An 18682-nucleotide genomic window follows, 5' to 3' on the forward strand; every position below is an offset into this window, starting at 1 on the left:
ACTAACCATAATTTAACTTGCTTCTTAGATGATGACAGGTGTTAACAATTCTTGCTATTACCTACCATTTAGGTATTTGAGATTTCGTTTTTTTATTTGGGGGGGGAAGCGGTTGGTACTGCCTTACCATCAGACAACTCTAATAACTGATTAATTAGTCATTAGATGGAATCTAGATATTTTGAGATTCTATTGTCAAATAAATGTTGCGATTAATGCTGCACTTAATTGAAACACATCTTTTCAATTGTTTGTGAAACTTGGAATCACTTGCTCCATATTTTCTAATGTATGATATTGCCAAATATTTGGATCTACTAGAATGAATAAACATGATTCACTTTATGATTGAAGGGGGAGAAAGGATCAAATATACAGAGAAATTAAAGTAACATGCCTCCATAAATGTAGTTAATTTTGCTTCTTGACATTCTTAGAATTGCCTTTGTTCTTTTCAATGCTAATTTTTATTATACTGAGCTCACAGAAAGAGACATCTCAGAACCAGTGCTTAATGCCTTTCAGCCTTTTGACACATTTAGGGGAAAATGTGGTTTTGAAACTATCTCTCACCTCCTCTTTTCCTAATCTTATTCACCCCACACTCCCTACCACATCCCCCAAAATACGACCAAATATTGACTGACAGCTTGAAAGTGCTAATCGAATCATTCCCAATCATATGTGTTCAATATGTTGGCTTAAAAAAAAAAAAATTAGGAACCCAAATCTTTCATCTAATATCATTGCTCGATAGACAGAATTTTAACTAGAGCAAATTCAAGTACAGCTTTCAGACCAGCCAAACCCAGGAGACAGGCAGGAGGTCTGCCCTACCCCAGCCGTTCCTCTGTCTGCATTAGCCGTTCCTGCTCAGGCTCCATCGACCTGTCAGAGCCATCTCAGTGATTGACTGCCCCGGCAGATGTGCTGCTATAACAGGTAACTTGATCATCCAGACCCATCTGTCTCTAAGTCCTCTTCAATTCACACTTTGAAAAATATTAGAGGTTGGGAGGGGTTGGATTCTTTGTTGTGATTTTTTTTTTAAAGTAGGCTATCTGTATTTCACAAAATGTTATCCTCTAGTAAGTGAATGGAAATATATACTCTTTGAGCTCTTTAGTCAGATGAGCTGCTTCCATGGCATATTACTATCAACATTTTAAATGGGCCAATAAGATCTGGGAGAATTTGAAAACCTGATTTCCAAAACACACTCTAAAATTAAGGACCAATTTTAAAGAACAACCATGACAATAATAGAATGATGTTTCAAAGATAACAGTTTCTGTGTGAGTGAGACAGATTGGCTGTGTGTGCACAGAGAGAGACAGCAGAGAGGAGCCTTGTGCAGTGGTGAGCAGTCCTGTGTCTTCCCTTCAGTGCCCACAGCCTGGCAAGTGTTGTGACATCATTAAGCTGAATTGCTGATTTCAGATGGATCTGGAACAAGAATAGGCAGGGGTAACTCAAACTTCATGATGAAATGTGGTTAACTAATTTCCTAGTGTCAGTATTTCTGATAATTGCATTTCACCAAAATATTTTGCTGTGCTTGTGTGCAGAGGATTTCATTCTACAAGTCAGCACCCTAAGTGTGGAGCTGTTCTGGATCTATCAACAGCTTCTATTAAGAGAGAATATAATCTTGGTGAGATCAGTGGCTAACACTTTTCTATTTCTCAGTCAAGTCTACTGCCTACTCACCATCAAGGAATGAACACGGACTGAGAATGACATGGCTCAACATCTAAGGGAGGGTAACATAATAAAGCAAGCAAAACAAAGTAACATGAATGACAACTGATGAAAAAACAAGTGAACTCAGTTTTTTCCAACCAAGAGGGATAAAAATATGCTAAGTATGCAACAATACTTGTAGAACTTGAAGAAATAAACGAACATAGTGAAAGATTTAGATAAAGATATTCATTCCTTAACAGAACTGCTTTATACTTCTTCCATAAACTAGTCCATGATCATGCAATTCACCTTGGATTTAGATTATGCCAACATTCATATTACTTCTCCACATCAAAATAAGCAAAATAAATAAATTCCCCAAAGTTCTCTTTCTTGGGTAAGAGATCCAGATCATGTTCTGGCCACATGGTTCACCACTTTTATCTACTGGCCAAATTTCATCATTTAAGACTCTTCATGGAAATGAACATAGCTTTTCCTGTCAAATGAGAGATGGAATATATAATATTTTATTACTTTAAATTAACGATAAGTATCCTTTCCAACTCTGCCCCCTATTTTTGGCCTGAGGAGTTTCCATTTTGCTAATGATATTGCTTGAAAGACAGTGAGAGGCAAGCAGTTGCTTGCTTTGAGTAAAGCTATTGCATTTTCAAAGAGTTATTTACCACATAAAGCCTTGGCTGATTAATTCAGTTAACAGTCCTCCATTCCTCACTTGTCCTCAATTCCTCACTTCCAAACTAAAGTAAAAAAATATATCTAAAACACAAATCTGTCCAAAGTTTAGTGTGAACTGAGAATATGATGTCACAATTTTTAAAAAAATCAACAGTGTCCTAACAAATTATATTTAAGAGAGTTTACCATTTTTATAATGAAAAGTTAAAGGGGAGGTGATCGCTATTTTAGTAGTGTTTGTCATTGCATCCTGTGCAATTACTTGCTCTGAAGCCCTTTTAAGTGAAATGATATTTCTAAGCCATAGAGATCTTCAGTACTTGCATGCCATGGAATCAGATCCGTAAGTATTCCCGATATGGAACAAGAGATTCTTTTTTAAACTCTTGCATTTTCATCTACTTCACATCATATAACTCACATTCTTAAAAAACGACTGAAGATTTTTCTTATTTCCATGTGGTTCCTGCTTTCTAAATTCTGTTGCTTGTTTTCTCCTTGGAGTTCTAAATGTTGCTTTAACATCTTTAGGTGTGATATAGATAGATTTAGAGTGATGTAGTTAGCAAGTCTCAAGCTGCAGCTTTTAAATACATTTGAAAACCTTCTTCTGAAGGAAAACAAGACACTCTTATGGGAAAGTTACACTTTATTTTGGAGGCATCTCTCTCACAACTTTTCTTTCCAAAGATGCTGAATTTACTATGACTATTATTAACACATGTACGTAATTAGTCCTCCATCATATAAGCTTTCTGTGTACAGTTAATCAAAACTAGTTTATCCTTTGGATAGCATAAACACTCAATTTTTAAAAGAGGGACTAAGGCCTATTTACCAATCAAATTCAGTTGAATGTTTGAGAAAGTGTCCCTTTACATAGGTTTAGACCATATGATATGTTGATCTTCAAGGGCACAGTTTGCTTCTCTGTGCTCTACCCTGTAACTGTAGTCCTGCCTTCATCTCAATCCTGCCCTTGTAACATTATTTTCAACTAATTATAGCCATAGAAAGAGTTCAGTGTAAATATGGTTTTAGCAGTTTATAACAAGAAAAGTGGCTTCCACTTATTTTAAGTTCAAGTTCTGTATATTCAATTACTGTTAGCAAGCACTCCACCTACTGGCTTACGTGATGCCAAGCAGGCAGACCATGCTCTGAAGCAAATCAGCAGTTTAGTAAGAGATACCTTCAACTCTGCCAGTTTGCGAAGGATCTCCACTTCCAGGTTGTCAGCGAGGATCAAACATGACTCTGACCTGCTGCTCACCAGGGTTAGGACAATTTGGGGTGTAGCCTTGACCCAGGGACAACCTAATTGTGAAAAAGAGTCTCAATTTCAGTGTGGTAAATGAGGGTAGGATTGCTCAATGAGAAGTGAATAGTTATAACTCCAACAAAGTAAAGTGAGAGAATCAGATTTCAGAGCCTCAAAACATCTTTGATGCATATTTAGAGCAAATATCCATGCACACAAGCATGGATATAAAAAGTATCTTCGTCTGAAATAATTCTTAAAGAAAACAGGTTTTTAGTAATTTTTAAAATTGAGATAGGATTATATAGAATACAGTGTTTCTTATCCACCAATATGTCAATTTTTAAAATGTAATATTACAGTAGCAGGAGGAAAATCAGCACTCGAAAAATTCCTTTAACCATTGCCCTCCCACCACCTCCATGAACTTTTTAGCTTAGTTGTCTTAGTAATGAATAATTACATGACAGAGAGATTTTAGTATTAGGCATTATAGTGAAATCAAGGGAAATTGAACCAGCTCTTTTCCACTATGTCAACATATGGTATAAATCATAACCTTCTGCTTACCCCACACACCACTATCCACCTTGACATCTCTTTTTAAGGACAGCTTATTGTGTAATCATTGCCAATGTGCCCATATTATAGTATGTTCGAATATGGCAATTAATGTGAAATAATACAAGAGCAAATCAAGGCACATGGGCTAGACATAGAGGCAAAGCAGCAGTAACAGGGGCTGTTGATGTGGAAATGCTTTTCCTAATATTGTCTCAGGGTGTTACTGTGAGTGGAGCTGGAAAAAGGAAATGCCGAAGGGAGCATGTCTAACTATATGAGAGGTTTCTTGGGGTCAACTCTACTTTAGCGTCCATTTTCCATCTTTTCTAGGAGTAGTAAAGAATTATCATAAGCATTAATAGCATGGGAAGGTCTCCTGACTCCAGAAGCTCTTGTAGTTTGCAGCTAAACCAGGATACAATATGGCACTAAGTAATAGAACCTATTCTGGGTTGATGAATACTTGTGCACTGATACGGGAATAGCTTTATAACTGCTTTAGTAAGAGCCCAGAAAATTGCATCCCAGATGCATGAATTTCTCTTTTGGCTTTGCAAAGGAAGTATTCACAGTTAAGCGGAAAAAAAAAAAATCAGTTCCATTAAGCATTTACCCTGCAAAACAGAGATTGAGGAATTTTAGCACATGACGACACAACAAAATTTACCTGACCCTTCCAAGCTAAGGAAAACAAGACAGAAGGTCCTCTTGAGAGGCTGTATCATATATATGTTCTGAGGCTGTGCTGCCCATATGTTCAATAGGACTGTTGAATCTCAAAGTTATAATAATTTGCAACGAGGTGCCAGAACCAATTATTAAATATCATATGATCCAACAGAGATGAAATAAAAATATACAGGGTCGATTTTACTGGCTTTGACTATTATAAGGCATTTAAAGTACTTTGAATTTACAGTGTAACTTGAGGGTTGTATTAACGACTTCCTTATGCTAGAATTTTGTTCCCAGCCGAATATCATAAGCTTAATGCAGATGGCATACTTTTCCAAGGACAAAGGGACTCTTGGCCTTATCCTTTCTTTTTGATTTGTATATCAACTCGAAAAGGAGATATGCTATTATGATATCTTCCACTAATGTAAACCTTTATTCAAAAGCGCAAATGACAGCCAAAAGTACAATTCAAGTGAGAAAAAAGGTAGTGTGTGATAGTATCACAGAATGAAACAATCTCAGCCAAATCGCTGCCTATAGTGTAGAAAAGAAGCCTCTTAGTCTTCAGTATAAACAGTCATAATTTGTTTACCATGACATCTTAGAAACATGAATGAGTGAATGTTTTAAATACTGGTTCTGATCTCAAAGTCAAGGTCAGTTCTTTATCCCTGACTGCTGAGATTCTACCCTCGGTAAAATCAAGGTGATATGAACTGGTGGTTTAACCACCAGCAAAATAAGACCTTCAGAAGATGAGCGTGCCTCTTGGGTTCTCTCTGCTATTATTTCCAAAGTACTGGTGAGGGTTTCAGGCAAGTCCTCAGAATCAAAACAAGATTGTTGTGCCTTAGTAGCTTGTTGATGGAACAAAACCATCTCTCTGAATGGGTTTTCTTGGGAATCAAAGTTGAAAGGCAAGCTCCTACAGTTTTGTGGAAAACAAAACCAAGCTGAGCCTAGTGTGTCTGCTAAGTTCTCAGTGTGATCACTTTGGAAGATGAAAACCTGTCTTTCCTTGGTCGCTGGAGTACTGTGAGCTTAGGACCATGTTTGTCTATGTATGTTTACAGCACCTGTCCGTCAATACATGAGAAACAAGAAAAGTAATGTAAACTGATCCCCCCTTTTGCTGAATATTTAATGCAGTCCACCAGAAAGAAAAGCACACACATTCTACTTTCTCAATGCTTGTCTTCCATGCCCTCTTCTAATATTCTCTGGGGAGAGGTAGGTTTCGATCTTGGTCAGAGCAAGTACCCATTTACTTCAGAATTTTCACTTTCTTGTCTCAGCTTCCTTCCTGTCTCCTAAAATGAAATTTATTTTATTTTAGCCACCTCTGAGCAGACTTGTGTGTATATATTTTCAGAGAAATTGGATTGTCCATATGGATTTTTAAATCAGTTTTCAGCTCAAGTTCAGAAATATGTAAACTGTTGTGTTGTTGGACCAGGCAGGAACAGAACATATCACTCAGATGAAGAACACCCAATACTATAAAGTGATCTTTAAATGAGAAGACTAGAGTGTAAGTCGATTAAAGTGGCCAATAATGGGAAAACAAGTGCCCATTCCAAGAGTAATTGTAAGACATTTAACCCAAGGAAAGTTGCATTATAGGTTTTTATTAAATTGAGGCTATATTCACACTTATTGTGGTTTGAAATGTGAACCAATATTTTCTATCTTTGGTTTCCTAGCTTTAAGATCTCTTAATGTGCATAAGATGTAATTCATAATATCATATGACTGTTTTAAGTTTGCAAGTTACTGTCTCCAAAGTTACAATCTAATTTAAATCGATAAATGCCCATTGAACTATTGCGCTCTCTCACAAAACAGTATCTGACCTGAGATTAATGTACCAAGACCTTCAGATTCCTAAAACTCTTGATTCTTTGTATTTTAACCTGATTTACAACATAACACATCCAATTTTAAAAAGCACTGTCATTTAGCACAATATAAAGTATTAGCTTTCAAAGATATATTCAATCCTATTTAAAGCTTACTGCTATTTTTCAATAATCTTTATAACAAGGGAAAAAGAAAAAGATTAAGTTCTTAGTAATAACAAGAACAAGACAATACTATTATGCCTACTCTAATTATTCCTGAACGTCATGCAAAAATGATATTGCTAACTCTTAAAATAATTTGTAGAAAATTTGCAAACATGAGTCTTAGAGGAGAGGTAAAAGAGAACTTCTATAAATCTAAAAGTAATCATGGGAATGGTGAAAAATGTTTCTATCTGCTTTCCAAATGGAGGTCTTTACACTGAGGAGGAAGATAATGCCACATACAAACAAGAAAAGAAAGTGGGGAGGGATGTATTAAAACTCTGAGTTGAATACTTGCACTGTCTTTGGGGAAAAGATGAACTCTGAGGGGATGGCTTGAAAACTGCAACATGTCTATATATTAATTTCCTAATATCTGATTGCATTCTAGTTTTGCCCTGGGCCACTCTAAAGAGTATAACTTCCTTTCCAGCTATCAGTTTCATTTCTGCTGGCAGGTAATCCCCCACAAAGGAACAATTTATAAGCATGAGAAGACTTAGGATAAAACCTGATGGAATGTCAGGTACTTCTGCCGTTTCATGCCATCATGCTCTATTAATATTAATAATATTCAGTACTTACCCCATTATAGACACAATGCTAAGCACTTCAAGTACATTATCTCATTAAATTCTCTCAACAAACTTGCAAGATATTTTTCTGCCCATTCTCAATGAAGTAGGTGAGACACAGGAAAGCTAAATAAGTTGCTATAGGAACAAGCAATGGCATAGAGATCCTAAGATAAACATGTGTAATTCCCAAGTTCATGCTCAAAATTTCTCCTCTGCTGCTTCTCATGAATTTCAGCCCTTGAGAATTACCCATGTATTGCTGACACTGGAAACGTCACATGCTAAATGCAGGCACATGGTTTACTTCCCAGCAATGGGAACGAAGTCACAATAGGACAACTTTTAAGTTTTGAGCAGAAAGTAAATTTGTATCAGTGCAGCATATAACACATTAATGCTATTCAAGAGTGTTAGAAATATTGTTGTTGTTGTTAGTAAAGCTTTACCAAAATGATAACAGTACATGTAATGAAAAGCAGCTCAAGAGGAAGATACAATGACCAAGAGGGGTTGGAAAAAATTTAATGATGCTACCCCCCAAGGAATTCCCTTCATTTCATTTCCCACACTTTCATCTTTGAACTCAAGCACCATGTGATCCTGTGATATGATTCATCCTTGATAGTTAAAAAGACAGAAAGCAACACTTCATCTTTACTTCCACCAATGGCACACTCACAGACACAGAGCTTGAAGCACCATCTTTCCAATAAACCATTAAATTCAAGGACTGCAGACAACAAGGATATCCAATTCTACTTCCCTCTCTTTGTATCATCACTACCATTGAGAATGTGTGTTTGTTTTAAATTAAATATATGGCAAAAATGACAGGTTTAATTAAAATAATAGTAGAAATGACTGCTTCACTTGAATGAATTGTTTTTGCATTTGATAAAAGGGAAATTTGGATCTTGATATTAAAAAGTAATGCAGAAATATAAAATTTTATAATAAATGATATTCAAAGGTCTGGTGAGGCAAGAAAGAGAGGAGATGACTGATAGTTCCAAGTAAGGTACCCTTTTAAACTCTCTGATCTTCTTTTGAACATTAATATGTCACTTTAGCATTCAAATTTGGTCAGAAAAAATGAAATCTCCTTAGATTATTTTCATTTAGGGGTCCAAATTTATTCTGGTTATAGAAATGTTGTGGAAACTGGAATCTTGGTCTTCTTACTTCAACAGTAGGTTAGGCAAATAGTTATGAAAACATGAATTTTAAGTAATGCCTGCATGCTAAGTTGCTTCAGTCATGTCTGACTCTTCATAACCCTATGGACTATCACCCACCAAGCTCCTCTGTTCATGGGATTTTCCAGGCAAGAACACTGGAGTGCTTGCCATGGCCCTGCTCCAGGGGATCTTCCCAACCCAGGGATCAAATCAAACCTGCATTGGCAGGCAGGTTCTTTACCACTAGCACCACCTGGCAAGCCCATGATAAGTAATGGAATGTTTCAAAGCAACAGAATAAGCTGGTTTGCCACTGCCTTGGGGTTGTTATCACACCCTAAGAATTGTAGGTACCCCACTCCATCATAGCAGAGCACAGAGACATTGAAGGAAACATTCTGTTATGCTGGAGGCCCTTGCAGATCTAAGTAACAGAGACTTCATTGGCCATGTATTTGATTAAGAGCTTTCTATAATTTAGATAAATAGGTGTTTTCAACATTATTTAAACTATAGTAGAATTTTAGCAAATATAATTTAGATTTTCCAAATGATTATAATATTTTTGAAGTTTAAGATGTATAGAAGAACATTATCCCAAGTGATTAAATAATGTCCCTAACTGAACTATTTATGATGACATGAAAAGCTTTACTTTTGAATTTCCAAAGTTCAAACAAGAACCATTTCTTTCTGTAAAAGATCAAATGAAGATATAAACTGTAATTACTAGAAAATCAAAAATGCCTATTGTCCTTAATAACAATTACATTATTTATGTCATGGACAAAATGATATTAAACCAAGAATACTGTTTTTGATAAAACTTAAACTAGACTGCCTTTTTTCTAAAATTGACTATGTTACTAATTTGTTGGACTATCCAAAGGTGCTATGTTATTTGACTAGTGTAGGTTAGTTAGTAAGCAGAATGATTTGTTTGGAATTAATAGTGAGAATTAATAGTCAATAAATAAAACCATCTAACTCATCTTGAGATATTCAGAAAACACTAACTATAGGAGTAAATGAACAAAGATACTATTTATTTAGAATACAAATTATTTTAACTCTATAAATGTCCATTCCATTCAGGGTTGTTTAACTTCTTAGATATCTGTTAATTGAGGACACTATAAGAATTTGCAAAAAGTGTTCTTTCTTTTACTAACAATTGGCCCAGTTGTCATATGGTTATAAAGTGAAAATTTAATCAACTATCCTATGTATATATTATATATATATATACACACACACACCTATATATATATATCTGTATCAGTCTCTATATATCTAACATCTATTTACATCTTCAGATGTTTGGGACATATAGGAATAGTTTTAGCTATTTGACTCTCTAGTGTTGTCAGTGACCAACTGAACCAACATTAATTCAATCAATTGAATACCTATGCAATAGGTCAAAGTGTAAATAGGGTAATAAAATGTGAATTTAAAAAACTAGGGCTGGATAGTTATTAAAATTTAGACCATATGTTTTTGCCATATTAACACTCATTTGGTTTAAAAGGTATGCTCTGTATCTCTAAAAATAGAAAAACGTAATCTTTCAAAGAGATATTGCATTATATAGAAATTTTGGTCAACTTCACATTGACTGCTTAATAAGTACTTGACAACATGCATTACAGAAAAAAAAAGAATCTCTATTTATGCCTTATATACAAGTCCAAACATATACATTCATACACACTGGTACCCAGTGTAGTGTCTGGCACTTAGTTAGCATTCAATATATATTTACTGAATTAATGAAAAAGGCATATAGTTATATAACAAAATGTACTCTATTTCTTAAATTAATTTTTAGATGTTAAATATTGACTTCTATTCACAAAGCCAAACTAAAGTTGTTTTTTTGACCTCAGTCATCTCAAAAATGGATAAATAATTATAGTCCACTAGCACATAGCAAATGACTATAATGGACTTCTCATTTTTAATAATTTTATTGATGAAATGATACTATATGTACCTTTATTCAGAAAGCCAACATGGCTCTACTTGTTAAAAAAAAGGGGTGGGGGCAGGTACTTTTATCCCTTATTCCCTGAAATGAACTCTTAAAACGAACAATGTGCTCCAGCAGACCCATTTGCCTTACTGTTAATTTGGGTTACATAAAAGATAATCAATATATTTTAATTTCAAAGACTGGGTTCCCTGAAAAAAAATCAATAAAAAATATCATTTTCAATGCCATTTAATTTACACGATTTGACCATCCAGCTATTCTACAGTTATGTTTTGTTTTTATTCAATGGATTGAATGCTGTGTTTTGTTTTCAACAGATGTGACTTTGAGTGCACTGGAGAACAATTTCTGCATTTGGCTTAGAATTTTAAATGAACATACCATCTAATGATTTGCCCAGTATAAGCAGTCACTTTTAAAAGTGATACTGAAAGCAAGAAAAATTACTTAAAGGATCAGTTACATCTAAAATGATGAAATCAATAACAATATTTTCTCTGGGATTCTTTCTCTCTGATAAGCAAAATCTTTGCTTAAAAGCTGCATTAAAATTTAATCACAATCTGTGTGCTTTAGCAATTGATAATTTCTGGACAGCTGTCTTCTGCTTTGTTTAAGTCTTGTGTTCCTTCTGTTTAAGTTATGCCTTTTAATAGCTGGATTAAGTACATTTGCTTTAAAATATATTATTAGAATATGATCATATTTTATCATTTTGCAACAGTGGATTGTAGTTTTGTGTTCCTTTGCAACAATGTTAAAACTAGGGTGAAGACCTCATGGGTGGTGAAACTACTGGAAACTTATAATAGTTCTACCTATCTGTTTTGACCTTAATAATTTTTTTGCAAACTCCATGTGAGTAGATAACAATTTGTGCTAATGATCTTAAAATAAGTGCTTTAGCTTTACACTGTAAGCTGGAATCACCTGTAATTCATCTTTGTTTACATGGTTCCTGGTATTTTGTCTGCCACGTATTGAATAATGAAAATATATGTGTTCAGTGATTTAATAAGTAATCTTTAAAGATATTGTCTCCTATACTTTAAATATTTTTTAAAAAATAGCTCTAAGAACAATCTCAGTTATAGCAATTGAGTGTATATGTGTACTGACATGCTTGATATCTAAAGAGATAGATGATCACTTTTAAGTATTAGTATTTCATCATTAGCACAGATGATGTAACAGCCAGTTCAGCAAGTATTGTTATTCCATAGTTACCTTCTCTGTCTGTTTCAGAGGAAGAGAATAAAGAAAGATTATCTTTCAGAGTACTTCCTCTGATTACATCCCTATTCTCTAATCACCTAACAGGACTGCCAGAACTTGCAGTGATAATGTCATATTTATTATACGATGATTATTTAAAAGAATCAATATGTTCGATGTTAAGTTATACATTTCAATTTTGAAGGCAAAAGAGCTAACATGGTAGTCATATTGTAATGCTTTGTGGTCAAATAATTTTTATTATGTTATTTTAATGTACTCAGCTAAATCAATAAGGTTAACTGCATTTGCCATCTTTAGGACCAATAAAATTTGTACCTATTCAATAGTGTAATTTACATGCTGGTATTTACTTTTATCTTTGCATCAGATGCTAATTAATTAAATACTTCTGCTAAAACTAATAAATAAGTAATAATTAGATAAACACATTGCAAAAACATAATTCAAAAGAAGCAGATTGACGTGGCTTGGGAATATAAGTAGCCATATAGTATGTCAATTAAGAGAAAAGCTGAAATATTCCAAATATGTCCACAATATGTCCAAATATGTCTGCAATATGTCCAAATATATGCACAATATTGCAAAATTTAAAATAGTGCATATTTTAACATGTATAGAAGATATACTATGGACCTTTAGATGGTTATGTGAAAATAAAAGGTTTTTAGGTAATGTTGATTTGAAAATTAATTTATATGAAATGTAATTATAAGTCAAAACATGTTCTTTAGATAACATAATTTTGATATATGTATAAATTATGTAAGGCAGGTGAATTATTCAACCTTAAGTGGGTACTTGATTCCCTTAAATAAGATTATTTCTTGGAGACTGGGGGACATTGAAGGGAGTATGTCTTAAAATGCTGTGGCAATTTATTGTGTCACTATCCATAGACACAATATGCCTAATGTTTAACATTACATCATAAAGAAATTTAAAGATGAAATAAAGAAATTTAAGGATGTATGTTAGAAAGCATACAGCAAATTAAAATTCATTTCCCTTGAAAGTATAATCTCCATAAGCTACTAATGTCAAGATAGTTGTTATCTTTATTTTCTCATCAGCATTTTTTTTTTAGTGTTCTAAATTCCAGTATGTTATGTTTAAATGTTCAGGAACTCAAACTGCTTTTACAAAATAACCCTAGAAAACCATAAAAACTGCAAATCCTTCCAGGGAATTCAGCTGAAGTAAAATCATTTTAACATGATTTCTTCCCCCCTGTAATTTCAAAAGCATTTTTTTTCTAAGATCAAATTTTGACACTATCCTTTTTTTTCACACTATGATGTGACTCCTCCTATTATTAAACTTTATGGTTTGAAAAGTCTTTCTTATTTTACTGCCTCCAGCATATCAGGTTACTTTTTTAAGAAAAGGTGAACATATTAGCATTACATAAAATGCTAAAGTGACAAAGAGTTAAACTAGGAATTTCAGATGAATATACTAGCAGTTTGCCATCCTGACAGCAAAAGCCAAGCTAGTGATTTAAAAAAATGCAAGTTTGAAAAATGCAAATGGTGTTATCCAAATATGCAGCCATATGTCCATAATACACACATTTTTGGGGGAAATTTTTGTAAAGATTTCTATCACAGAATTGTATCTCAAAATGGTGGGGATCTTGTTTTTTTATAGTGTTCCCAAGAAAATGGTAAGATATTCAAATTATGTTTCAAAGTTTCCTACACATATTAGAGTGGAAAATACATTATTTTTAGATTGATGTGGAAATTTGGCTCTATGTTTTAATATTTCATTTTGAGTAGGTGCTCTACTTCATCTATAACATAGCAAAATTGTCCAAACTGTCCAGGATTTAGCCATATTAAATTTTTTTTTTATTCAGACAAGTAAAGTTTAAAAGAGACTCTGAATAAGTTAGCGGTTCTTGGAACTCAGAGTCTATGAGACAAGAAAAAACTATAATTAGTTTGAGTAATGTTAAGCTGTGAAATTTGGATAACCTTTAAGAACTTTGCTCTGTTGATCACAGCATCAATAACAATAGGAGAGTGGAAGCCAAATGCAAGTGCTGAAACCTCCAACAGGAAAATATCAATTAATCTTATTCAATAGAGTTGAAGTATGGGTAATCCTCTCATTAAATAGTTTGAACCTTCTTCCAAGTAAACAAAGGAGGAATAATGAGTGATGTGGTCTGACTTGTTTACATGGAGAATCTTCAAGAGGCTTAGGCATAACCTCTCAACACAGAGGTCTTCCTAGCCACTGGTCACTAATTACCCTCTTTTAAAGGTATTTGTGTAAGCAAAGAGACTATGTTTTCAGACTTAACATGAGAATACCATTTAAATGCCAATGTTTTATACTAAAGCCAATATATTAAGCTGTGTCAAAATCTATGGGCTTCTCACCAAAAAAAAAAATATTTTCAATATGTATTTAAATAAATGTTCATTTTCTTACAGTTCTTGTCAAAAGAGTATTTCTGTTATAAGAAATAATTTATGTCTAAGTGCTAGAGATAGAGTATAACTATGAATTGAACTATTCTAGCACCCCCAGACCTACAATCACTGTGAAAATTCTGGGTTGGAAGGGAGAAGAGAGGACTGGAATTAACATCTGTTGTATCATCTGCCAACCAGTTTGCCACTGATATTTAAGCTATTTGAAAGTAAATATGTTCTTTAGTCCACTTGTCACCAAGCAAGTGTCATTTTAAAATCACATGATACTTTCCAATTTCTGTATGATCCGAGTACCAGTAGTTGTTAATTATTACTGTGGACACCTTTAATGTAGTAGGTGCGTACATCTATAGTGGACCTAAAGGAAGGGAATTTTACCATGATCTGTAACCACATTTTCTTACCATGCTTATTCATAGTATCAGTATCTCAGTGAGCTTATATATATGACCGAATATATATAAATGAAGTGAATATCAGTAATCTTAATGTCTGCAAACAGCATTGTTGTAATATTTCAACCATAGTCTGTGTAAGAAATTAGAATTACTAAATTGATCAGCGCAAAAACTTTTCACAAAGAGGTAGTCAGACTTATGAACAAGGGGCAAGAGAAATGAAAATCTGAAATAATTTTAATTCTATTAAAATGGCTTTTTTTTTTTTTGCCAGCAACTCTTCAACAATTCACATTGACAGTGCTGTTTTGATGCTTTCTTTGGACTTTGATCTGTGAATTAAAATGTGAAAGGTGAAAAGAGATCTGTCTGAAGAGATACAAAAAGAAAATTTACATTTTAGTGTCTATGGCCTGTGATTGACTCCTGTTGTCTTTATATCTTAAGATATTATCATCTATTTTGAAGTAAAATTTCCTTTCTAAATATAACAAATAACCCATGAGGACATTCGATTTACATATTTACATATTCTTATAAATTTATAATATCCTTGAGAATAAAACTTAGAAATGGGCAAATTTAGAAGAAAATCGACAGAAGTCTGTGGCTTTGTCAATATTGTCCAGTGTTTTAGTAATATCTCATTTTGTAAACAACAACAACATCTTGGAAACAATATTGGATTTTAGCATCAGAAATTATTTTCACTTCTACTTAAATATTTTATATGCCACATAAAGTTTTTAATAAAACCAAGAATGTTTGAATGTAGATGTAGCTAATCATGTAATAGTGGACAAGATGCTGAATTACAGTTTCTTTATTTATAAATTAGAGGTATTTTAACAAAACACCTCTAAGAACCATTTGAGCTCTATTATCTATGAATATGGTGCAGATGCTAGCATGGTAGAATCAGGATTTCACTTATTCTTATTTATTTAAATGTATCCCCAAAATTTCTTCACACTGTATTGATGGAAATTTTGTATTATGCTAACAAAACTTTAGAAAAGTAAATATATATATTTACATAAAACAAGTAAATATACACGAATACATAGATGCCATACTCTTCGAACTGATAATGTAGTGGTTGTGGGGGAAAAAATGAAATTTTTTCAATAGAACAAAATAGCTGTTTTACCCTTAGAACCCCGTGGTTAGTAGTTAAGAAGGGATCGGTTTATTTGTAGTGACACCAAAAGTGCCTTGTGGGTAGGAAACCTTAGTCAAAGTTTACTTTTGTTATGCTTTCTGTGGTTGATGAAATCACACAGCATCTAAACACAAAAAACATTGTACTTACTAAAATCACACACAAAATATCCTTGTGCCCTTATGCTTGTTTATTTTTTGAAGTTTCTGTTTGTTAGCGATTTTCTATTATTGGAAAATTAATTTAGAGATGCATTTACACTTACGCAGTCACCATTTGATTTCCAGATACTTGTGGAATAGCTCACTCTTGGTTAAATGAGAGGTGTGTTGGCCAATTAGCATACAGTTGAGTTTAGTTGATTTACATATTTCTGTATCTATTACTAGAAGCTATTTTCTGTGCCACTCAAATCATTGTTATTTGGTTAGATTTTATAAGTTGTATTAATGGTTATACAATTAAGAAATTCTATCCTATAATAAATAAAGCTTACTCTTTTATTTTTTAAAGCTTATTATACTAAATTTTCTCTTTAGTATTTGTTTCTGAAGACCTGAAAAAATCTCAAAGAATATCAGTAATTTTATCTACCTGATTTTTAGTATACCAAAATGTATTATTCATATAAAACAGAGAAGGTATTCAGTCTATTTGTGACATGAATGAATGAAAGAATTGTGAGTTTTCAGGCGATATTGTTTTGCAATTGTTAGCATGACCTGAGGACTAAGCAAGGACATTTTTATCTTTTCCCTGTTTATAATGCAAAGGCAACTTCACAATCCTCAGAAGAATCTCAAGCCAAGCCCATATCCTCCCTGACATTCTTAAATACCATATTTTTACCTTATAATCATACCATGTAACATAAAACCAAAAATTATATGCCTATATGGTTACTGAAACTCTTATTTTTCAGAATAAGAAAACTGCACTTAATGTATCATTTATTAATAGCTCTGATCTTATTGGAAAAAAAGAATTAGACGGTTTACTTTGGGACAGATAATGTTTTCAAAATATGGTAAGAGTGTGTCAGAATGGCAGAAAATTATTCACTGACCTGCATAAAATTATGAATTGTTTACCATCATCACCACACACACACACACACACCAGCTTAACCTAGATATTAGCCAACTTGAATTGCTAGTGAGGCAGGGAGGCTGTCATAATTCCATGAAGAGAAGATGGAGGACTAGTCTGTACACAGATACAAGCTCAGTAATTACCTCAAGAATATCAGTAGAAGCAGAGCACCAATGCTGTCCTCGATTGTATCATAATCCATCTCTTACACATCTTTGGGAAAAAAAAGACTTGGATTTTAGATGATAGTTATTACCTTGTCTTCATTATTTAAAGTAAGGGGTACTTGAGAACTTTGTGATGTAACTCATGTAGGAAAAAACCCTGTCTCGTAGGGTCCTTCTCTTTGCCTTTTTTACAGTAAAAGAGAAGACATAGTTTTTCAGCCCTTTCTCTCCTTGCTTTGAGTGAGGGGGAATGAAATACTTCAAGTAAGCAAAGAGAAAGAAAAGTCACAAATGAATCACTATGTGGAATAAAATCTGTGCTTTCATCAAAACTTTCTGTGACTCATCGATTATTTTTTTTTCTCCTCCACAATATACCATGGTAAAGTCACTGCCTTAGTCACTCAATCAAGGGAGAACTGCATTTTTCATTTCTAAAAATGAAGTCATAAAATTTCCCTGAGTGAAAAATGATGAGCTATATTAACTCAGTTTGCATAAACCCCAAACAAAGCAGGGAAGAAACCGGATTTGTAACTGTTGGTGTCACTGGAATCCAAAGATGTGTAAAATTCCTAAGCTTGTTTGCATTCAAATTTGTTGAGGGAAAGTACATTTTTCAATTGTATGGGTTTCCAAACTTTTTGCAAATTTTCTTACAAATATAGTAGCTAATTCTTAAGATCTAACTCTATAGTGCTATGATATGGAAAGGACAATTAAAAATGTAGTAATCAGAATGTGTTAGTATTTTAAAATCTGTACTCCCCACATATATATATATATATATATATATATATATATATATATATACACACACACACACACACACAGATATATATGTACACATAAATTTATCTGTATTTTTGTAAATGGAAAGGACATTTACATTTATTACTCAGAATCTTATAGTCCCCCTTTAAGTTAGAAACTACAAACTTCAATATCATGAAATAGAATATGTTACAATTATGTATCTGGTATATACATAAAGAACAACTTATGAGAGCTCAGAAAGAATATTGCCAAGTTTCTCCATGGCCAGAATGTATTAATACTTTTAAAAAGGCTTTAATAGTGGTCAGAATAAAATGAAAATTGGTCTTTAAATCAAATTGAATATTATCTTTCATATATCATTATGTGGATTTGCATTCCATGTTCATGGCTGCCTCCATTGAATTGTGGAGGTATTTATTGTAAAAAATACTTGAATTTTCTGAAATTGTGCCAAAAAACAATTCCTCTGGTATGGTAGGTAAAACAGGTACATGGCATAGAAAAAGATAATTTTACCCACTGAATTTAAGTTTTTTTGATATTATTGAATAGATACTGTTGATATATTTGGCTCAGAAAATGTATTATTTTTATGTGTGATGATGCCTTTTGACATTTTGAGAGGTTAAAGCCTTATAAGTTGTCTATAGCTAGACTGTATTGCTTGATACAGTTTGGGTCAATGGAT

Source organism: Bubalus kerabau, chromosome 19 (genome assembly GCF_029407905.1).
Source record: "Bubalus kerabau isolate K-KA32 ecotype Philippines breed swamp buffalo chromosome 19, PCC_UOA_SB_1v2, whole genome shotgun sequence".
Taxonomy (NCBI): Eukaryota; Metazoa; Chordata; class Mammalia; order Artiodactyla; family Bovidae; genus Bubalus; species Bubalus kerabau.